Source organism: Aquarana catesbeiana, linkage group LG12 (genome assembly GCF_042186555.1).
Source record: "Aquarana catesbeiana isolate 2022-GZ linkage group LG12, ASM4218655v1, whole genome shotgun sequence".
In the NCBI taxonomy this organism is placed as follows: domain Eukaryota; kingdom Metazoa; phylum Chordata; class Amphibia; order Anura; family Ranidae; genus Aquarana; species Aquarana catesbeiana.
This window is the reverse complement of record NC_133335.1, coordinates 228,072,398-228,097,099: the sequence shown is the minus strand read 5'-3', so window position 1 is coordinate 228,097,099 and position 24,702 is coordinate 228,072,398. Positions and strand designations below refer to the sequence as shown.

Below are 24,702 nucleotides of genomic sequence, written 5' to 3'. Positions count from 1 at the left end.
AGACTGAAGGGGGGCCGGGGGTCAGATAAAAGACTGAAGGGGGGGCCGGGGGTCAGATAGAAGACTGAAGGGGGGCCGGGGGTCAGATAAAAGACTGAAGGGGGGGCCGGGGGTCAGATAGAAGACTGAAGGGGAGGACTGGGGGTCAGATAGAAGACTGAAGGGGGGGTCGGGGGTCAGATAGAAGACTGAAGGGGAGGCCGGGGGTCAGATAGAAGACTGAAGGGGGGGCCGGGGGTCAGATAGAAGACTGAAGGGGGGGCCGGGGGTCAGATAGAAGACTGAAGGGGGGGCCGGGGGTCAGATAGAAGACTGAAGGGGGGGTCGGGGGTCAGATAGAAGACTGAAGGGGGGGCCGGGGGTCAGATATAGACTGAAGGGGGGGCCGGGGGTCAGATAAAAGACTGAAGGGGGGGCCGGGGGTCAGATAGAAGACTGAAGGGGGGGCCGGGGGTCAGATAGAAGACTGAAGGGGGGGCCGGGGGTCAGATAGAAGACTGAAGGGGGGGCCGGGGGTCAGATAGAAGACTGAAGGGGGGGCCGGGGGTCAGATAGAAGACTGAAGGGGGGCCGGGGGTCAGATAGAAGACTGAAGGGGAGGCCGGGGGTCAGATAGAAGACTGAAGGGGGGGCCGGGGGTCAGATAGAAGACTGAAGGGGGGGCCGGGGGTCAGATAGAAGACTGAAGGGGAGGCCGGGGGCCAGATAGAAGACTGAAGGGGGGGGGCTGGGGTCAGATAGTAGACTGAAGGGGGGGGCTGGGGTCAGATAGAAGACTGAAGGGGGGGCCGGGGGTCAGATAGAAGACTGAAGGGGGGGCTGGGGGTCAGATAGAAGACTGAAGGGGGGGCCGGGGGTCAGATATAGACTGAAGGGGGGGCCGGGGGTCAGATATAGACTGAAGGGGGGGCCGGGGGTCAGATAGAAGACTGAGGGGGGGCCGGGGGTCAGATAGAAGACTGAAGGGGGAGCCGGGAGTCAGATAGAAGACTGAAGGGGAGGCCGGGGGTCAGATAGAAGACTGAAGGGGAGGCCGGGGGTCAGATAGAAGACTGAAGGGGGGGCGGGGGTCAGATAGAAGACTGAAGGGGGGGCCGGGGGTCAGATAGAAGACTGAAGGGGGAGCCGGGAGTCAGATAGAAGACTGAAGGGGAGGCCGGGGGTCAGATAGAAGACTGAAGGGGGGGTCAGATAGAAGACTGAAGGGGGGGCCGGGGGCCAGATAGAAGACTGAAGGGGGGGCCGGGGGTCAGATAGAAGACTGAAGGGGGGGCCGGGGTTCAGATAGAAGACTGAAGGGGGGGCCGGGGGTCAGATAGAAGACTGAAGGGGAGGCCGGGGGCCAGATAGAAGACTGAAGGGGGGGGCTGGGGTCAGATAGAAGACTGAAGGGGGGGCCGGGGGTCAGATAAAAGACTGAAGGGGAGGACTGGGGGTCAGATAGAAGACTGAAGGGGGAGCCGGGGGTCAGATAGAAGACTGAAGGGGGGGCCGGGGGTCAGATAGAAGACTGAAGGGGAGGACTGGGGGTCAGATAGAAGACTGAAGGGGGGGTCGGGGGTCAGATAGAAGACTGAAGGGGGAGTCGGGGGTCAGATAGAAGACTGAAGGGGGAGCCGGGGGTCAGATAGAAGACTGAAGGGGGGGTCGGGGGTCAGATAGAAGACTGAAGGGGGGGTCGGGGGTCAGATAGAAGACTGAAGGGGGGGTCGGGGGTCAGATAGAAGACTGAAGGGGGGGCCGGGGGTCAGATAGAAGACTGAAGGGGGGGCCGGGGGTCAGATAGAAGACTGAAGGGGAGGCCGGGGGTCAGATAGAAGACTGAAGGGGGGGCCGGGGGTCAGATAGAAGACTGAAGGGGGGGCCGGGGGCCAGATAGAAGACTGAAGGGGAGGCCGGGGGTCAGATAGAAGACTGAAGGGGGGGCCGGGGGTCAGATAGAAGACTGAAGGGGGGGCCGGGGGCCAGATAGAAGACTGAAGGGGGGGCCGGGGGTCAGATAGAAGACTGAAGGGGGGTTGGGGTCAGAGAGAAGACTGAAGGGGGGGCCGGGGGTCAGATAGAAGACTGAAGGGGGGGCCGGGGGTCAGATAGAAGACTGAAGGGGGGTTGGGGTCAGAGAGAAGACTGAAGTGGGGTCGGGGGTCAGATAGAAGACTGAAGGGGGGTTGGGGTCAGAGAGAAGACTGAAGTGGGGTCGGGGGTCAGATAGAAGACTGAAGTGGGGTCGGGGGTCAGATAGAAGACTGAAGAGGGGGTCAGATAGAAGACTGAAGGGGGGTTGGGGTCAGAGAGAAGACTGAAGTGGGGTCGGGGGTCAGATAGAAGACTGAAGGGGAGGCCGGGGGTCAGATAGAAGACTGAAGGGGGGGCCGGGGGTCAGATAGAAGACTGAAGGGGGGTCGGGGGTCAGATAGAAGACTGAAGGGGGGTTGGGGGTCAGATAGAAGACTGAAGGGGGGTTGGGGGTCAGATAGAAGACTGAAGGGGGGGCCGGGGGTCAGATAGAAGACTGAAGGGGGGGCCGGGGGTCAGATAGAAGACTGAAGGGGGGGCCGGGGGTCAGATAGAAGAAGGGAGAGGGAGGATTTCAGTCTCCCGCACGCTTCCTCCTCGGCTATGGCTGGAATCTCTCCCTCATCACAGCGAGGGTTTCTCTGGGGGTCATTCTCTGCACAGAGAACAAACACAGACAATGGAGTTTCGCCTACAGAATTCCATTGCTATGACCGCTCTGCTCCTGTGCCAGGTACGGCTCTCCTCCTATTCTCCGATGACCTCGCCCGCCACACCGCACTGCAACACTGCACCGGTGCAGTCCCTGCAGTGCCAAGGGAGAATTCCAGGCCGCGTCCAGCTCTACGCTGGCGGATGATTGGCTACGGATCTTTCCCGTTAGCGGACACACCCAAACTTCCTGAGAAGAGCCGCCTGGTATTTGGCGGGATGTACAGCGAACGCGCCGCCGACTCTTCTATGGGGGAGGGGGGGGAAAGAAACCCCCATCCCTAAAATGTTCATCTCAGTTCGAAATTCACTTTTTAAATCTGCAGCTTCCATTAAAATCATCGCTGGTGATCCCGCCATGAAGGTTACTTCCTGGTATGGGGTGACCATGCTCCGCCCCCTGGTGTTGTCACCCAGACAGAGACTACAAGGGGCCATTTCAGCGCACATTACACAGACATGATCCACCGCTGTCACCATCGGGAAACCCGCCCTGAGAAAACGCCACGTAGCCATCACTGGAGTGTATGGAGACAGGAAGTAGCTGCAAAGAGGCTGCAGGAGATCAGCAGCATTGAGATGCATCAAAGTGAAAAAAAAAAAAAAAGATGTGTTTATGACACACAGGGCTTTAGCAAAAACAGCTGTCATTAGGTATTAGGAGTGTGAGAGGAAGAAGCAGCACAAGGAGCCAATCAGTTGATTTACTAACGATAAGCGGGCAGAGCGACGGAAAGATGAGCTCATCGCTGTGCTGCTTCTCCTTTCAGAGTCCCAGTCGCAGGCTGGGGTGACCTGGGCTCAGAGGAAGTGGGTTGAATGATGCTGGCCATCACCCTGAGGACATCCAGTGTCAGAAAAAAAAAAAGTACTGCAGGGGAAATCTCTGCACTGAAGGTGAAGTTTGCAGCAAAAGCTGGTTTTGTTTTAGGCTTGATTCACACTAATGCGTTTTTTGATGCATTTTGCAGAAACGCATGGAAATTTTTTTAACATGGGTTCCTATGGAACACGTTCACACCAATGCATTTTTGTGCCTCTGCGTTTTTGGAAAGGGTCTGGGACTTTTTTTTTTTCACGCAAAATGCAGCGTTTTGCATGTAATAGAATTCAATGGACCCGCAACCAAAACGCAAGTACCCCGTTTTTGCCGCGTTTTTAGCGCATTTTGCGTTTTTTTTTTTTATTTCTTTTTTTACACTGTATATAGCTGGTTGCTAAGCAACCACAGTGTAAAAAAAACCTGTAAAAAAAAAAAAAAAAATGCAAAACGCGGCAAAAACGCATGTTCAAAAACGCGGCAAGCACCGCAAAAAAGCAACATGCATAGATGTGAATCGAGCCTTAGGGCCAGCTCACACCACATGCAGTCCTTTTCCTGCATCAAAAACGCATGGAAAGTAGGTTATATGTTTTTTAATATAGTTCACACCAGTGCTTGCAGTTCCAGGAAAAAAAAAAAGTAGAACAGGCTGCATTTTTCCTGAACTGGAACGCTGTAAAAAGCATAAAAAAAATGCACTGGAACACACCTAAAAGGCACAAGAAAAAAAAAAAAAAAAAATATGCACTGTATAACATGTCCTTATTTAGGGCCGGTTCACACCACATGCAGTCCGATGCGTTTTTGTTCTGCATCAAAAACACATGGAAAGTAGGTTATATGGTTCCCAATGGCACAGTTCACACCAGTGCAGTTAAATGCCAGGGCTTTTAAATTCCAGAAAAAAAAAAGTAGAACAGGCTGCATTTTTTCCTGCACTGGACTGTAAATGCATCAAAAACGCCATGGAACGCATCAAAAATGCACTGGACCCTAGTATAGTGAAAAAAAACAGAAAAAAAAAGCACCAGGAATGCATCCCAAAACGCGTCAAAAACGCACCGCAACAAAAACGCGCATGCAGAAACACATCCGGAACGGATCTGGAGAGCGTTATTGTGGTGTGAACCAGCCCTTAAAGTTAAGAAAAAAAGGGGGGGGGGATGTGCTGGACTGCATCAAAAACACACCTGGAATGCATCCGGACTGCGTTTCTATGGTGTGAACTGACCCTTAGACCCCTTTCACACTGAGGTGTTTTTCAGGCGCTTCAACGCTAAAAATAGCGCCCGAAAAAAGCCTCAGCTGCAAACCCAGTGTGAAAGCCCCGAGTGCTGAAAAGCACTCGGGGCTTTCACACTGGGGGCGCTGCGCTGGCAGGGCGTCACAAAAAAGTCCTCCCAGCAGCTTCTTTGCAGCGGTGGATACACCGCTCCTCCTCATTGAAAGCAACGGGGCAGCGCTGCTATACCGCCGGCAAAGCGCCACTGCAGCGGCGTTCTGCAGGTGCATTTAACCTCTTTTTGGGGGCTAGCGGGGGGTTAAAACCGCCCCGCTAGCGGGCAAATAGCGCCGCTGAAACGGCGATAAAAATGACGCCGTTTTACCGCTGACGCCCGGGGCGGCTCAGTGTGAAAGGGGTCTAAATGGACTCTTCATTTTTATCTCATATTTCTTGCTGGAGTTCTGCTGGGCTCTCAGTCCGGAGTCCAGTGCGGTTTTGTTCACCAGTTTAAATTTTTTACTTGAATTTGCACCTAAATCGCACAGGATGCTTTTCAAAAAAAGGACGCAGCCGTCCCTGGACATGTGTGAACCGGCTCCATCGAAATCCAGTCCGATTCACATGTTATACGAATCGGATGTGATGAAAAATGCATCCGATTCGCATATATGTGAGCCGAGACTTCAGGTGATAGTTTGCTTTGCCCATTCAATTTCATGGCACTTTCTGTCATCCTGAAAATGTACAATTCTGTAGTGATACAATGTATCCTTCCCTTTGTGAATGTAAAACAGGAATCCATTGTTCTGTATGAGAAGTTCAGTCACCGGAAATCCCAAGTTATAGTATCTCACAGAAGTAAGTACACCCCTCAGTCACATTTTTGTAAATATTTTCTTCTATCTTTTCATGTGACAACACTGAAGAAATGACACTTTGCTACAATGTAAAGTAGTGAGTGTACAGCTTGTATAACAGTGTAAATTTGCTGTCCCCTCAAAATAACTCAACACACAGCCATTAATGTCTAAACAGCTGGCAACAAAAGTGAGTACACCCCTAAGTGAAAATGTCCGAATTGAGCCCATTTAGCCATTTTCCCTCCCCGGTGTCATGTGACTCATTATTGTTACAAGGTCTCAGGTGTGAATGGGGAGCAGGTGTGTTACATTTGGTGTTATCGCTCTCACTCTCTCATACTGGTCACTGGAAGTTCAACATGGCACCTCATGGCAAAGAACTCTCTGAGGATCTGAAAAAAATAATTGTTGCTCTACATAAAGATGGCCTAGGCTATAAGAAGATTGCCAAGACCCTGAAACGGAGCTGCAGCACGGTGGCCAAGACCATACAGAGGTATAACAGGACAGGTTCCACTCAGAACAGGCCTCACCATGGTCCACCAAAGAAGTTGAGGTCACGTCCTCAGCGTCATATCCAGAGGTTGTTTTTGGGAAATAGACGTATGAGTGCTGCCAGCATTGCTGCAGAGGTTGAAGGGGTGGGGGGGGGTCAGCCTGTCAGTGCTCAGACCATACGCCGCACACTGCATCAAATTGGTCTGCATGGCTGTCATCCCAGAAGGAAGCCTCTTCTAAAGATGATGAAGCCCACAAACAGTTTGCTGAAGACAAGCAGACTAAGGACATGGATTACTGGAACCATGTCCTGTGGTCTGATGAGACCAAGATAAACGTATTTGGTTCAGATGGTGACAAGCGTGTGTGGGGGCAACCAGGTGAGGAGTACAAAGACAAGTGTGTCTTGTCTACAGTCAAGCATGGTGGTGGGAGTGTCATGGTCTGGGGCTGAGTGAGTGCTGCCGGCACTGGGGAGCTACAGATCATTGAGGGAACCATGAATGCCAACATGTACTGTGATATACTGAAGCAGAGCATGATCCCCTCCCTTCAGAGACTGGGCCGCAGGGCAGTATTCCAACATAACGACCCCAAATACACCTCCAAGACGACCACTGCCTTGCTAAAGAAGCTGAGGGTAAAGGTGATGGACTGGCCAAGCATGTCTCCAGACCTAAACCCTATTGATCATCTGTGGGACATCCTCAAATAGAAGGTGGAGGAGCGCAAGATCTCTAACATCCACCAGCTCTGTGATGTCGTCATGGAGGAGGGGAAGAGGACTCCAGTGACAACCTGTGAAGCTCTGGTGACCTCCATGCCCAAGAGGGTTAAGGCAGTGCTGGAAAATAATGGCGGCCACACAAAATATTGACACTTTGGGCCCAATTTGGACATTTTTACTTAGGGGTGTTCTCACTTTTGTTGCCAGCGGTTTAGACATTAATGGCTGTGTGTTGAGTTATTTTGAGGGGACAGCAAATTTACACTGTTATACAAGCTGTACACTCACTACTTTACATTGTAGCAAAGTGTCATTTCTTCAGTGTTGTCACATGAAAAGATAATAAAATATTTACAAATATGTGAGGGGTGTACTTACTTTTGTGAGATACTGTATATAATAAACCAGAACGGGGAATTTGTAGAGGACACAAATAAATAACCCCCGGGGTGGGGGTGAGGTCTATATGAAGAACACTCGTCTCCACACTCTCCACCATCCGTCTTCTGTAGTTCTGGCCTCGGGGGGGGGGGGGGGGGGGGGTCATAAAGGAACGACTTGTCTGACTCCACCCGGAATCCTGCAGGGAGAATTGAAGTTTTCATATTTTGTTATGAAAGAGATTTGCTTCATTTTATTCATGTAGTATTTGTGTTTTTTTTTTGTTGGGGTTGGGTTCTGTACTTTTTGGCCCATTTCACAATTTAAGTCCGGTTGACATTTAATGCCAATCATGAATCTGTCACTTTTTTTAGACTATATTGTTGATCTCCTGCAGCCTCTTAGCAGCCACTTCCTGTCTCCATACACTCCAGTGATGGCTACGCGACATTTCTCAGGGCGAGTTTCCTCGATGGTGACAACGGTGGATCATGTCTGTGTAATGTGCGCTGAAATGGCCCCTTGTAGTCTCTGCCTGGGTGACAACACCAGGGAGACAGGGGGCAGAGCATGATGACCCCATAACAGGAAGTAACCTTCATGGCGGGATCACCAGGGATGATTTTAAATGAAGCTGCAGATTGAAAAAGTGACTTTTGAACGGAGGTGAACATATTAAAGTTTATGAGATTTCAGCCACGGAAATGGCCCACGTGTCGTCTCCATTGGAAGCCCATGTGACAGGGTGACAACGCAGGAGCACAAATGTGAGACCGGGACGGAGCGTTGTCACCCTATAACAGGAAGTGCCTGACCAAGGTATCTTCATGGCAGGATCACCGAGAATTTATTTTAAATGAAAGATGGAATTTTAAAAGGCATAGTCTAGTTTTGGGACCATGTTTCAGGTTATACTCATATTTAAAAGGTGTAACAGCTCCACAGCCAGAGTTCTGTGAATGGGAAGACTACAAGTCCCACCCTCCATTGTATTGGAAGAACTGACAAATCATGCTGGCACAAGGTGTCACCGCATTTGTAGTCTTTTGCTGACTTCCCCCATCCTCCAGACCTGGGATCTTCAGCTGTTGCGGAACTACACGTCCCATGATGCATTGCAAAACTCTGACATTCACAGATATGACTAGGCATGATGGGAGGTGTAGTCCCTTAGTTTGGAGACCCCTGCCCCCAGGCAGACCCGGGGCTGGAATGTAAACAATGCAGGGGCCTGAGCAATGCACCTGAGATGTACTGATCACAGTTGCAATGCTCTGCAGACTTTAATGCAAAATGTATTGATTGCTGTTGCAATGCTCTGCAGGCTTCAATGCAATACACACTGAGAGCAGTGGCGATGTCCTGCAGGCTCCAACGCAAGACAAGCTAATCAAGGTCGCAAAGCGCTGCAGCCTTCAATGCCATGACGGCGGTTGCGATGCGCTGCAAGCTTCAATGCAAAAAAAAAAAACGCACTAATTGCGGCTGCCATGCCAAATGCACCGATCCCGGTTGCGATGCTCTGCAGGCTTCAATGCAATGATCACAGTTGTGAAGCACTGCAAGCCTTCAATGCAATGATGGCGGACACGATGCTCTGCAGACTAACAAAACGCAGTGACTGCTGTTGCGATGCTCTGCAAGCTTCAATGAAAAACGCACTAATTGCGGCTGCAAAGCAAAATGGGCTGATCTCAGTTGTGATGCTCTGCAGGCTTCAAAGCAAAACATGCGGATTGTGGTTTTAAAGCTCGGCAGGCTTCAATGCAATGATCGCAGTTGTGATGCTCTGCAGCGGTCACGATGCTCTGCAGACTAACAAAACACCCTGACTGTGGTTGCGATGCTCTGCAAGCTTCAATGCAAACCGCACTAATTGCGGCTGCAATGCAAAATGCAATTGTCACTTTTGTGAAGCACTGCAGCCTTCAATGCAATGATTATAGTTGTGATGCTCTGCAGCCTTCAATGCAATAATTGTAGTTATGATGCTCTACAGCCTTCAATGCAAAGATCGTAGTTGCGCAGCACTGCAGCCTTCAATGCATTGATTGCAGTTGAGATGCTCTGCAGACTTACAAAGCACAATGACTGTGGTTGTAATGCTCTGCAAGGTTCAATGCAAAACGCACTAATTGGGGCTGCAATGCAAAGATCGCAGTTGCGAAGCCCTGCAGCCTTCAATGCAATGATTGTAGTTGTGATGCTCTGCAGGCTTCAATGCAAAGATCGCAGTTGCGAAGCACTGCAGCCTTCAATGCATCGATTACAGTTGAGATGCTCTGCAGACTTACAAAACTCAATGACTGCGGTTGCAATGCTCTGCAAGGTTCAATGCAAAACGCACTAATTGCAAAATGGACAGTCATGATGCTCTGCAGGCTTCAATGCAATGATCGCAGTTGCGAAGCCCTGCAGCCTTTGATGCAGAATGCCCTTAATCGCGGTTGCAATGCTTGCAGGCTTCAAAGCAAAAAACACGCTGATCGTGGGTGCAAAGCTCTGCAGACTTCAGCACGCTGACTGCGCTTGCGATGCTCTGCAAGCTTCAATGCAAAATGATCCAATCATGGTTGCAAAGCTCTGCAGACTTCAGCACGCTGACTGCGCTTGCGATGCTCTGCAAGCTTCAATGCAAAATGGACCAATCATGGTTGCAATGCTCTGCAGACTTCAATGGAGAATTTCAGACAATGCACATATTTTGCATTCTTGCACACAGTGGAATGTGCCTTTAAATATATTGGAAGGGAACCTCTGGAGTGACATGGGTAAAGCTTCTCTGGGATTGGAGTGATTTTGGGGGTTCCCATGTCGTCAAGGACAAGCCGTGACTCGGGGGGGGCTGGTCTCCGCAGGGCGCAGCGCGGTGGGCACCTAGATATGGCCGCTCTCCGCCCTGCAGCCACTACAATGGATGCAGTAATGTTCCAGGAATGTCAGGCAGCTGGCAGCGGCTTCGCAGTGCTCTCGGGGACGGGGAGGGGTGAGCAGCCGGTTCACACAGAAAACTTTTCCGAAGTTTCACCTTATAAGGGCAGAGCCAGGGAAGAGGAAGTTTCCGATTGGCCGTGTCCCTGGTCGCCTTTTATAACCATTTAAAAACAAAAGGGCAGCGTGGCGGCCCATCCAGCTGGGTTCATGGCATGGCTGGATCTAAGGGGGTGCTCCAGCCCCCAACCCCCCCCCCCCCCCCAGATTTCAGTTGCGCCCCACTGACCTTCAATCCTCTGCACCCCTCTGACATTTTTTTATGCTCCCCCCAAATCAGATAGACTAAATCCGGCCCCGGCTACGATTTTTCCCCGCGCCGGGTCTGCAGCGTTCGCCGTCCTTTCTCCCATGAAAAGACGTCAGAAGCTTCAATTTGCATTTATAGTTTAAGGCTCGGTTTCCACTATTGCGACCTGAATGTCGTCGTGCGATTTTTGCCTGCGATTTTGATGCGACTTGAAGCAATGCCTGTATTCTTGACGTCTGTGGACTTCAAGTCGCATCAAAGTGGGACCAAAGTAGTGCAGGGACTACTTTGAAGTCCCTGCGACTTGAAGTCGCACAGATATGAACGGTACTCATTAGAAATCATGGTGTACGACCTGTCGCATGACAAGTCGCAATAAGTGGAAACCGAGCCTAAAGGGAACAAAAAGATATCTGATGACGGCAGTCGATGTGTGTGACCCCCCCCCCCCATACACACACACAGAATGACACTTTGCTGTCCCATATTGCCAGCAGCGTCCATACATCAGGAGGGTGGGGAGGGTCATACAAGGACAGGAAGACACACAGTTGTATTATTATACATTCTTACATATTTGTTACTAGTTTGATACTTTTTTTTTTACATTGTATTGAGATGAGGAGGGCACTCCATGCACTGTGTGTATTAAAGGGGCAAAATCAATAGGGAGTGGGCGGGTTCTGTATTGCAGAAGAGACATCTGATTGGAGGAATTTATTGATTCAAATTGTATATAGATAGACATAAAAAAAATAAAAATGATACATAAAAAAAAAAAAAAAAAAAAATTATATATATATATATATATATATATATATATAAAAATATAAATTTTACATCGATCTATTTTTTATATATATATATATATATATATATATATATATATATATATATATATATATATATATATATATAAAAATGTTATATCGAGATATATCAAAAATTTTTATGTATATACACGAGATTGATATAAACATTATATATATATATATATATATATATATATATATATATATATATATATATATATATATATATATATATATATTAAACAATATAAACATTTATCTATATATAGATATATATATATATCTATATATAGATATATATATGTATTTTTTAAAAAAAATTTTAATACTGTCCATTCATCTCTGGCCCTGCCCTCAAGAGCTTACAATCTAAGGTCCCTATCCCTCCTACAAGGGCCAATTTAAACAGGAAGCAATACACCTGCCAGCATGTCTTTGCAGTGTGGGAGAACATACAAACTCCATGCAGCTGTCATCATAGCATAAATCGCCCTGCAATCGAGGCAAACCGCACCGCGCGAAGCTTCCCGCTCCAAAGAGAAGCTCCTGCTCCTTTTTAATTTTTTTTTGAGGGACAAGCTTCCCACGGTGCGGTTTGCCTCGATTGCAGCATTATCATGGCAGAATCGCACCTGCGTTTAGGTGCCATCGAGAATGAATGGCACGTGTACAAAACGTGGTGCGATTTGTCAGCTTTGCAGAGCGTTTTGGGGACCGCGGGGAAGAATTGCCACGATCGCAAACGCCTGGGTGTGAATAGAGCCTTAAGCTGGCCATACACCTATAGATTATCTGCAGATTTTCTATGGTTAGATGGAAAAAGTGGGAGATTCCTCCATCCACACAGTTTAGCGAACATGGAGAAATCTGTTGCACTTTTTCCATCTAACCATAGAAAATCTGCAGATAATCTATAGGTGTATGGCCAGCTTTAGTCACTGTGCTGTCTGTTAGGCTCCATTCACGCCTAGGAGATTTGAATCGCAGCGATTTCTGCCTGCGATTCCAAATTGCGGCAAAGCGCGGGACGCATTTACAATGCGTGTACTTCTCAATGGTACCCCAATCGCAATGCAATTTTGCCACGATAAATCACGCTGGAATCGCTGCAAATCGCATTGCCCAAAAGAAGCTCCTGCTCCTTTTTGAGCGACAAGCTTCGCACATTGTGGTTTTGCTGCAATTGCAGAGTGATTTATCGCAGCAAAAAAAAACGCACCCCGATTGGGGTCCCATTTAAGAAGTGATGGCATCGCAAACGCGCCCTGCATTTTGGGACTGCAGGCAGAATCGCGGCAATTCCTCCTGCCATGGAGCCTCAAGCAAAATCAGACAGAATCTGAAGCAGCGGTGCACGGCAACCTATCAGCGTCTATCTCCAGCTTGTAAAATGAAAGCTAGAAGCTGATTGGTTGCCATGCGCAGCTGCTCCAGTAAATCCCCCGATGCCTTTTCTGTAATAAACTTTTCTGCCTGGTCATCATTTCAAAATGTAAGCAGAGCTGTACATGTGACATCATTCCCCGCTGACCAACTGAAGAAGGCGGGGTAGAAGATGTTGGTGCCAGTGATGAAGTCTCTGGATGGGACTTCGTCAGGGTAGAGGGATTTGCAGACTTTAGGTTCACTTTAAAACAGATTGAACCTCTTACCACCCATGAAATGCATATGTGCGGGGGCGGGGGGCTGTAATGCCCATACACCGCACATGTGCATCCATGGGCAGCCGAGGTTTCTGTGCACAGCGACAGCTCCATACTACATATTTTCATGTGTTTCCTCCTTTGTTGTATCTCAACACAGCAGATCTCCTGTGGCCTCTTTGCTGCCATGTCCTGTCTGTATGGTATTCCTCAGGGCGGGTTTCTGGATGGTGACAACAGTAAGCCATGTCTGGATAATGTGTGTTGAAATGCCCACTTGTAGTCTCTATCTGAGGCCTGGGTGACAACACAGGAGCACCATCAGGCGACGGGGACAGAGTTGTCACCCGATAACAGGAAGTGCCTAAAGAAGGATCTCCATTGGAGGATTATTTCCATGGAAGCTGCAGGCTATAGATAATAAAAATGATAGGATTGTGTTTGTATACACATGGAGCGTGCAGGGTCGCGTCTACCTGGGGCGTGCGGGGGGTTGCGTCTACGTGAGACATGCGGGGGTCGCGTCTGCATGGGGCACGCAGGGTCGCGTCGAGATGGAGCATGCGGGGTCGCATCTATGGAGAATTCTTCTAAACACACACAGGAAGACATTTGCACTGCCTACAGTAGCTGCCAATCCGGGGCCCCTCAGGGCCGGTACCAGAAGCCTCTATAGAAATCAACTGACTGGCACAGAATGTTAATGGGGGAGCGGTCTGTCCACCTCCGTCCTTCGCATTCCCAGAATCCCTCCACAACAGGAATCCCTCTCCTGGGATCTCTGCCATCACTGAGCTGCCAATTGGCGGAAAACTGTGAGGCGTAAGGGCAGCCCGGGGACAGGAGGGGGAGGGGTGTGAGGGGTTAAAGCAGAACTCCGGGATAATAAATCCAACGGTCATGTGACTTCTTCTGGAATCTTCTTCCAGATCTGTGCAGTAATCCAGTGTGAGACTTCCTGTATTAAAGACCGCTCACTGCTGCTCCCTCTTGTGCAGGGGGACTGGTCTTGTCTCCACCCCCCCCCTGGGGTGGGTGGAGCCTGTTAGGCCCCCTATCACAGCTCTGCTCCCTCTTGTGCAGGGGGACTGGTCTGGTCTCTGCCCCCTCCTGTAGTGGGCGGAGCCTCCTGGGCCCCTCCCATAGCTCTGCTATCTCCTTGTGCAGGGGGACTGGTCTTGTCTCTGCCCCCTAGTGTAGTGGGTGGAGCCTCCTGGGCCCTCACCCACAGCTCTGCTCACTCCCCTATTGTCAGGGGACAGGTCTTGTCTCTGCTCCCCTGGGTGGAGCCTCCTGGGCCCCTCCCATAGCTCTGCTCTCTCTCCCCTTTTGCATGGAGACTAGTCTTGTCTCTGCCCCCGCCTATAGTGGGTGGAGCCTCCTGCCCCTCCCATAGCTCTGCTCTTGTCTCTGCCCCCGCCTATAGTGGGTGGAGCCTCCTGCCCCCTCCCATAGCTCTGCTCTCTCTCCCCTTTTGCAGGGGGATTAGTTTTGTTTCTGCCCCCATCCTGTAGTGGGTGGAGCCTCCTGGGCCCCTCCCATAGCTCTGCTCTTTCTCCCCTTTTGTAGGGAGACTGGTCTTGTCTCTGCCCCCGCCTATAAAGGGTGGAGCCTCCTGGGCCCCTCCCACAGCTCTGCTCTCTCTCTCTCTCCTTGTGCTGGGGGACTGGTCCTGTTTCTGCCACTCCTCCTGTAGTTGGCTGTAGTGGGTGGGGCCTGTTGGTACCCCTCCCACAGCTCTGCTCTGGCTATGTACAGCACGGTGATGATGTCACTGCTACTTTTACAAGGTAATATCTGGGTTAGTAACAGCATTTGGTTCACACAAAGAGGATTTGTACCGGTTGTGCCTATTGAGGAATATATAGTTTTTGTGTCCGTCGCGTCGCTTTACGTAAACCCAAATTCTATACTTCAGTAGATCTGCCACCATGTTTCATTGTATGCAGTTCTGAAGCAAAATGGTTTTATTTGTGAATCAGGTGCAAAGTTTCTTACCTGGAGATCCTGCCATTAACAGCATTTGTTTTAGGCTGACAACACGTAGCCACTGCCCTCACACTTAGCAGCAGCGTTGTCAGACTCCCATACATGCTCCTTGGTTGACTCTTAGACTTCTTATGACCCAATGTGCAGTCCAACGGGCAACTGGAGCATTGCACATGGCGGGCTGACAACGCTGTTGTTAAATTGTGAGGCAGTGGGTAAGTGCTGTCAGCCTGCAACAGGAAGTGCTGCTACTGGCAGGATCTCCAGGTAAGAAACTCAACAGATTCGCATTAAAAACAATTTGCATAAGAACACTGTACACAGTGAGACATGGTGCCAAGAGATGTCTCACCTGGAGATCCTGCCAGTAGCAGCACTTCCTGTTTAAGTCTGACAACGCTTGTAATTGTGAGGCGGCGGGTAAGTGTTGTCAGACTTAACCACTTACCGACCGGCCACTGTATATATACACGTCATTTCTTTGAAAGTGGATATCTCGGTAACGGCAGCAGCTGCTGCCACAACCGAGGTATCCATCTTTAGGGCCGGCGGTTCTTTTTCCGATAATGGTGGTCTCTGCGGTGGATTCGCCGCGAGATAGCCGTTATCGGCGGCGGGAGAGGTGCCACCCCTCTCCCGCGTCCGGAGCTGTCGGTAGCGGCGGAGGCGATCGGGACCTGTCACGTCCGTGGTATGGACACGAGTGAGGGGAAGATGGCCCCCACCTGTCTCCATACCATAGGAGGGCGGAAGCGACGTCATAACGTCAGCTCCCCCCATACGTCTTAAAAGGCATATTTTTTTTGTTGTCATTTTTTCAAATGACATTTTTTTTTTTTTTTTTGCATATTAGTGTAAATATGAGATCTGAGGACTTTTTGACCCCAGATCTCATATTTAAGAGGTCCTGTCGTGCTTTTTTTCTATTACAAGGCATGTTTACATGCCTTGTAATAGGAATAAAAGTGATCCAATTAAAAAACAAAAAAAAAAAACAAAAACAGGGAAAAAAGAAATAAAATAAAATAAAGTAAAATAAATAAGAAAACAAAAAAAAATAATTTTTTAAAGCGCCCCGTCCCGACAAGCTCGCGCGCAGGAGCGAACGCATACGCGAGTAGCGCCCACATATGAAAACGGTGGTCAAACCACACATGTGAGGTATCGCCGCGACCGGTGGAGTGAGAGCAATAATTCTAGCCCTAGACCTCCTCTGTAACTCAAAACATGCAACCTGTAGAATTTTTTTTAAACATCGCCTATGGAGATTTTTAAGGGTAAAAATTTGACGCCATTCCACAAGCGGGCGCAATTTTTGAAGCGTGACATGTTGGGTATCAATTTACTTGGCGTAACATTATCTTTCACAATATAAAAAAAACTTTACTGTTGTCTTTTTTTTTAATTAAAAAATGTAAAATTTTTCCCAAAAAAAAAGTGCGCTTATAAGACCGCTGCGCAAATACGGTGCAAAAAAAAAGTATTGCAATGACCGCCATTTTATTCTCTAGGGTGTTAGAAAAAAAAAAACAATATATAATGTTTGGGGGTTCTAAGTAATTTTCTAGCAAAAAAAACTGTTTTAAACATGTAAACACCTAAAATCCAAAACGAGGCTGGTCCTTAAGTGGCAGGAAGTGCTGTTACTGGCAGGATCTCCAGGCGAGACATCTTGGCACAACGTCTCACTGTGTACAGTGTTCTTATGCAAATTGTTTTTAATGAGAATCTGCTGAGTTTCTTACCTGGAGATCCTGCCAGTAGCAACACTTCCTGTTGCAGGCTGACAACGCTAGGCCACTGCCTCACAATGACAACAGCGTTGTCAGCCCGCCATGTGTAGTCCCTCAGTTGGCCATTGGGGCTGCCAGTTGGGTCTATTGGATAGGAAGTCTGACAGTCAACAAAAGCACACAGGAGGCTGCCTGGAACAGGAAGGGCTTTTACTGGCAGGATCTCCAGGTAAGAAACTTTGTAGCAAATTCAAAAATAACTATTTATATTAAAAAAAAACAAAACAAAAAACAAAAAAAACCTGCATACAGCGAAGTATGAGGCCAAACATAGTGAAAAGTTGGGGGCTCACATACACTTTAAAAGGAAACCCTTGCCAATATATTTTGGCTGCCATTATTGGCCTTCTGAAAATGCTTGCTGCCCGGCTGCCACAGTCATCCTCTGGATTAAACAGAGTCACTGACCTGCAGCTTAGGTCACAGCTTCAGAGCCGCATACTCTTAGTTGTCACCAGAACAAGACGAAAGGGTAATTCCTCACATTGGGGACACCTGTTTCAGCGACAACAAATCTCGCTTTGGTGGGATTTCCTGTTGAATCTACAGGACAGGAAATTAAATCTCCCCAATACTGATGGGGGAGTGGGGGGGGGGTTTAACCCCTCCCTATTCCATCCAGAATAAAAAAAGAGAATGTTTTTTGCTTTAGATTTACTTTGAGGCCAGTTGGAAGAGATGGTGACTTCAGGGGCGCGCTGCCATGTGTATGACCCGGCATCCACCTCTTAGGTTTGTCCCTTTTTAACATGCATGTTTTACATCCCTTTTGCACACGGCGTGTATACATTGTTTCCTGTTTGCGGATTGTTTTCAGAGAATTTACACACTTGTCAGTCCTGTACTCACATGCCGGTGGGTGGGTGGGAGTGTCACTCTTCTTCTTCCTCCATACAAAGCCACCAACAGAAGATATCGCCCAATGATGGCTTATCAGTCCGCGCTGCCATTCCTTATAAGGAAACATACCTGAGAGAGCCGGCAGGTTCCAGCAGAGCAAAGGACGGCCTGCCGCAGCAGGTCCGACATTCTTCAGCTGAATGCTTTATCAGGGAGGGGCCCCCCCCCCCTTTCATTATCTCCGCACAGGTGATGTGTTCTGACGAAACCTGGACTGTCAGTGCTGCACCACTGAATCAGCTGGGGAAGGAACACGCGTGTGACCCTTTCTCTGCCAGAGACATTTATGCACACACGTTTAAAAAGGGTCAATTTAGGCCCGAAGCTTTGTGAAAACATCCAAAACATGATATGATTTCTGAAAGCAGAGAGCCTGGAGAATAAAACAGCGGTAGTTCCACCCCTTTTTTTTTTTTTTTTTATGTCGCACGATATTTGGGCAACAATTCATGAAACACAAACGTTTCAGTAAAAAATACACTAAAGTTCATTTTAGGACGCACAATCACAATATATTACTCCATTTTTTTTTTTTTTATAAATAAAAAAGGAACGAGTAAATAGATACCCAACATGTCAAACCTGAAATTTGCGTGCCCCCCTGGACCAAAGATAATGGGACCATAATGGTGGTTGACACTGCCTTTATTCCCACAAACCTCTACTCCTGTACAGGAGGGGGCAGGAGCCATTCCACCATGGACCAAAGATAATGGGACCATAATTGTGGCTGGCGCTGCCTTTATTCCCACAATCCTCTACTCCTATACAAGAGAGGATAGAAGCTGTGCCACCATGGACCAAAGATAATGGGACCATAATGGTGGTTGGCACTGCCTTTATTCCCAAAATCCTCTACAAGAGGGGACAGGAACTGTGCAACCATGGACCAAAGATAATGGGACCATAATGGTGGTTGGCACTGCCTTTATTCCCACAAACCTCTACTCCTGTACAGGAGGGGACAGGAGCCATGCCACCATGGACCAAAGATAATGGGACCATAATGGTGGTTGGTGCTGCCTTTATTCCCACAATCCTCTACTCCTATACAAGAGAGCAGAGGAGCTGTGCCACCATGGGCCAAAGATAATGGGACCATAATGGTGGTTGGCACTGCCTTTATTCCCACAAACCTCTACTCCTGTACAGGAGGGGACAGGAGCAATGCCAACATGGACCAAAGATAATGGGACCATAATGGTGGTTGGCGCTGCCTTTATTCCCACAATCCTCTATTCCTATACAAGAGGGGACAGGAGCTGTGCCACCATGGGCCAAAGATAATGGGACCATAATGGTGGTTGGCACTGCCTTTATTCCCACAAACCTCTACTCCTGTACAGGAGGGGACAGGAGCCATGCCACCATGGACCAAAGATAATGGGACCATAATGGTGGTTGGTGCTGCCTTTATTCACACAATCCTCTACTCCTATACAAGAGAGCAGAGGAGCTGTGCCACCATGGGCCAAAGATAATGGGACCATAATGGTGGTTGGCACTGCCTTTATTCCCACAAACCTCTACTCCTGTACAGGAGGGGACAGGGGCCATGCCAACATGGACCAAAGATAATGGGACCATAATGGTGGTTGGCACTGCCTTTATTCCCACAAACCTCTACTCCTGTACAGGAGGGGGCAGGAGCCATGCCAACATGGACCAAAGATAATGGGACCATAATGGTGGTTGGCGCTGCCTTTATTCCCACAATCCTCTATTCCTATACAAGAGGGGACAGGAGCTGTGCCACCATGGTCCAAAGATAATGGAACCATAATAGCAGCATCTTTCCCATAATCCTCTACTCCCGTATATAGGAACTAGTCTAGGAACCATGCCACCCCAGACCTAAGTTAAGGGCCTACAGTGACTGCTGTCTTCTTTCCCATAATCCTCCGCTCCTGTATAAAGGGAAGCAGGAGCAGTGCCACCATTGACCAAATATAAAAGGAGGCTGTAATGGTGGCTGGCATTGCCTTCTTTCCCATAATACTTTGCAGCTGTAAATTGGGATCTGATTCTGGATTCTAAGCTCTCATTGATCGAGTAATCAGCCATCCCTCTCTGACTATCTAATGCAGCTTTCCATTTCCCAGCATGGTGTAAGCCCAGGCAGCCTTCCAGTAATGTATATTAATGTACATCATGTACTACAAGCCTGCAAGTCATACTGTGTTACACAAAGCTTCATTGAGCAACCCAGCTTCCCCCCCCCCAATCCACTATTACTCCCTAATGATGTCTGAGCCTTCAGCCATCCAATTGTAGCAGCCCTCTTGTATCCCGGGGCGCTCGGAGGCCCTCAGCTGGAAGGACCCTTCAATAATTGATGGTGACATGCGGATGGCGCAGGCAGGAAGTGATGATCTGCCGTTTCTGCATCAGTCACCCCTCTGTCCCCAGTGCAATGTGGAAGCAGAAACAGGAAGTCTCGGCCCTCCCACAGTTCCCGCCACTGCTACAGCACGCTGCAAAACACATACACCACATTCTTCACATTGCTGACAGCGCCATGTACATAGGAGCCAGCAATAAAGACTGGAAACATATGTGTTCTGCCGTCTTCATTTCCTTGTTTAGACTGAGAGGTCAGCTCCACCTCAAACTGAGCTTTCACATTGAAAGAAAGCTGAAATCATAAACTGGTTTCCTAAATCTCTCGCTGGCAAATAGGTCCCCCCCCGACAGCGTTCCCCCATCCCGGTAACACGTTAGAGAACGGATTCGCTCGCCCCATTGATAAAGTAAACAAATACCTGGCGGGGGTCCAGCAGTAAGTGACTACTGTCACTGTCTTTTGGGAGAGGGCAGAAACACATTCTGTAAGCCCTAGAGATCATTTCCAGCAATGACAGCCAACAGAAGGTAAAAGGGACAGTCACATCGCTGAAAATAATCCCAAATAGGGAGGCGAGACAAACTACAACAGGAAGATCACACTGCCGGGGTCACCGAAAAGAGACTCCACCGATAATTAGGAAGTTGGGGGGGGGGGGAATGAATGTAGTGCTTGCCAATCACTGGCCCCAACAGCAGCAAAGCCAGCAGTAGCAGGGGGCCCCACCACCATCCTACTGAATGGAGTGGATAACATGTGTGGCCAGTATTACACAGCAGATTTTGATGTGGCGAGTCACATGACCAGACATAAAGTGGGGATTATGGGAGATGCAGCATGTGTGTCCTGCTTAGCTCAGTGCAGAGCCCTCTGTAAAAGCCCATAAAACACCATCTCAGGGGAGCCGCCGGGCATCCCATCAGCTCAGAGCAGCTGCACACAGTCTCTGCTAATGGGTTAAATGGGACCGCGGAGCTGCGGGGAAAACTCAAAGGAGCAATGCAAAGAAACACCCCATCTGTCCTCCTGATAACAGGAAGAATGAGAGACACAAGACAAAGACAACCTGACCCTACAAACATCAATGTTACCCACACTGGAGGTACAAAACAACCCAACATTAACCCAAACTAGATGTACAGACAACCCGACCCTAAAAACATCAATATTACCCACACTAGAGGTACAAAGACAACCCGACATTAACCCAAATTAGATGTACAGACAACCCAACCCTACAGACATCAATATTAACCATACTGGAGGTACAAAGACAACCGACCTTACAGACATCAATATTACCTACACTGGGCATACAAAGACAGCCCGACCCTACAGACATCAATATTACCCACACTGGAGGTACAAAGGCAACCCAACCCTACAGACATCAATATTACCCACACTGGAGGTACAAAGGCAACCCAACCCTACAGACATCAATATTACCCATACTGGAGGTACAGAGACAACCCAACCCTACAAAACATCAATATTACCCACACTGGAGGTACAAAGACAGCCTGACCCTACAAACATCAATATTACCCACACTGGAGGTACAAAGACAACTCAACATTAACCCAAACTAGATGTACAGACAACCCGACCCTAAAAACATCAATATTAACCATACTGGAGGTACAAAGACAACCTGACCTTACAGACATCAATATTACCCACACTGGAGGTACAAAGACAACCCGACCGTACAAACATCAATATTACCCACACTGGAGGTACAAAGACAACCTAAGCCTACAAACATCAATATTAACCCACACTGGAGGTACAAAGACAACCCAACCCTAGAGACATCAATATTACCCACATTGGAGGTACAAAGACAACCCGACCCTACAGACATCAATATTACCCCACACTGGAGGTATAAAGGCAACCCAACATTAACTCAAACTAGATGTAAAGACAACCCGACCCTACAGACATCAATATGATCCTACAGACAACAAAAAGTTCCCCACACTGCACAAAGACAATACAAAGACAATACAACCTCAAAAACATCAGTATTATCCCAATCTGGATAAAGACAACCTGAGCGTACAGGTATCAATATTAACCACACAACATACAAAGACAACCAAACCCGATAAACCCTACAGTATTAGCCACACTGGAGGCACAAAAAAATCCCCCAACCCTACAGACATCAACAAGATCCTACAGACATCAATACTACCCCACACTGGAGGTACAAAGGCAACCCAACATTAAACCAAACGAGATGTATGGACAACTCAACCCTACAGAAGTCAATATTACCCACACTGGGCATACAAAGACAACCAGACCCTAAAGACATCAGTACTACCCATACTGGACTTACAAAGACAATACAACCTCACAAATTCCAATATTACAATATGTACGAAGACAACCTAACACTGCAGACATCAATATCCCTTACATTGCACCTACAAAGACAATCTGGACTTACAGACATCGATGTTTCTCATATTGGGGGTACAAAGACAACCCAACAATAACCCAGACCAGATATACAGGCAACTCGACCCTACAGACACCAATGTTATGTACAAAGACAAGCTGCTCCTATATCGCCTATATACAGAGAGATCAGTATGGACCAAAGCAAGGCCCTGAGATATGTTCACCCTATACCCGTGCAGTGATGTGTGGCGTATATACTTCTCTGCCGAGGTATATCATGCGTCCGTTGATGTGAAGGGACCCCCACCAAACTGCATTCTAAATTTATTTTTTTTGCCAAGCTAAGCGTCCCCCTCCTTAAGGAGCCCAACATGCTGACTTCATACTTTTTTAAAAGAAACCTAAACAAAAAGTTACATTTTTAAGTAGATGTTTGCCCGGACACCTGATTTCAGACGTTGTTCTGAAATCCAGAGGAGGATCCTGGCAGGAAGCTCCTTCTTCAGGCACTTCCTGTTATGGGGGTGACAACGTTCCTCCTCCTCTGCCAGTTTTGCTTCTGTGTTGTCACCCTGTCACAGTTATGATCTGCCCGCATTACATAGAGGAGCGCAGAAGTCCAGCGATGACATCACTTGGACTAAAATAAGATATGTAATGAAAAAACAAAAGTTTTAATGTTGAGGAGGGGAGGGGGGTCAGGTAAGGAGAAATATGAGCAAATTTTAACTTTGATGCAGCAAATTCCTTCAAAATACCTCAATAAAAAAAAAAGAGAGAAAAAAAAAAAGAAGAAAGAAAAAAAAAAAAAGAAGAAAGAGAAAAAAAAAAAAGAAGAAAGAGAAAAAAAAAAAAAAAGAAGAAAGAGAAAAAAAAAAAAAGAAGAAAGAGAGAAAAAAAAAAAGAAGAAAGAGAAAAAAAAAAAAGAAGAAAGAGAAAAAAAAAGTAAAAAAAAAAAAAAAAAAAAAAACTTTGTCCGCTCTGTAGGAAATATCTCTACAAACTGTCCTGGGGGGGTCAGGCTGAGTAATATAGATGTATCTCCATACTTCTCCCGCCTGACTCACTCGGTGATCTTACCCTGCAATTTCCTGCTTATGACTTGCTGGTGTGTGTGGCGGGGGAGGGGAGAGAGGGGGGGGGGTTTAGAAGCAGGAACTACACGGTATCACGGTCTGCGAAGACTGAGCCATAAAAGGAGAGTCTTCAGAGGTGACAGGGAGGGGCCCGGCGAACACGCGGAGGCCTGACGCAGCTTTCTCGAAAAGGCCCGGCCTCTGCAAAGATTTAATTTTAATTTTTTTTTTTTGTATTCTGGTGAAAGGTCTGTCCGGCCCCACAATCCCAAAGGTGAGGAACGAGTCCGCTCGGGGGGAGGAAGCGAAAATAGGTGAACACCTTTTGGGGCGCGATAAACCGTTTTAATATTAAACATAGTGCAGACTGCGTCGCGCTCACCGGCGCAGCGAGTGCGCGTTCCATTTCCGGAGGAACGCGACCGAAAATCGGACAACCCATCTTCACACGGAAATAATTTGTGCGTCATAGACGTGAAAAGATCGCATGGATTTTGGTGCGTAGAATAAGCGTGTTGTGCCGGCAAGCAGTAGGTGGCGCTAGGACTCCTTAGAAACATCAGTCACTGCGACATAAGAGATCATTAGTTACAATCTGTAACACTTTCCCATATGATTTCCTTTGTAGCGATTTCTCACCAATAGTTGACCGTGGGGGGGTGTGGCTTGGAGCGGGGGTGGGTTCTCATTTCTAGGGTGACATGCGGTGCATTCTACCCCGTCCTGCGTATATAATGTTTGGGGGTTCTTAGTCATTTTCTAGCGCAAAAACTACTGATTTTAACTTGAAACCAAGTGTCAGAAAAATGTTTAGTCTTTAAATGGTTAAACTTCCCTCCTTTACAGACCGAAGTTCATTCCTTTGATCTAAAGAACAAAAACGTTACAATGTTTTGTTTTTTTTGACAGCTGTCGGCTTGAGCAGAATAGGGAAAATGCTTTGTTAGGATCGGGAGGGGGAAAGAATCGAGATCTCCATTCTTAGCGCTTAATCGTGCAGCTCTAATCTGAATCCAGAAATGTCATATAGTGCGACTTCTCGGTCCTTAGTTGTGGCGGCTGCATTTGTTTTCTTCTAGTGATCCTGCCAGTGACACACTTCCTGTCCGAAAGGTGACAACACTCACTCATTGTACTATAAAGGAAGCAGCGTTGTCACCCCAGGACAGGACTCCAAAATAGACTTCATATACTAGGAGATATATGGAGAACGAGAATGCTGGAGGCCTGGATGTCTCTAGTCTTCAT

The 24,702-nt window shown here is 48.0% G+C and overlaps 1 protein-coding gene across 2 annotated transcripts in view; it reads right to left on the bottom strand.

Annotated features, from left to right (window-relative positions):
- Positions 1-24,702, bottom strand: part of FAAP100 (FA core complex associated protein 100) — a 168,886-nt gene that overhangs the window by 77,714 nt on the left and 66,470 nt on the right. The gene's annotated exons all lie outside the window — the stretch shown is intronic.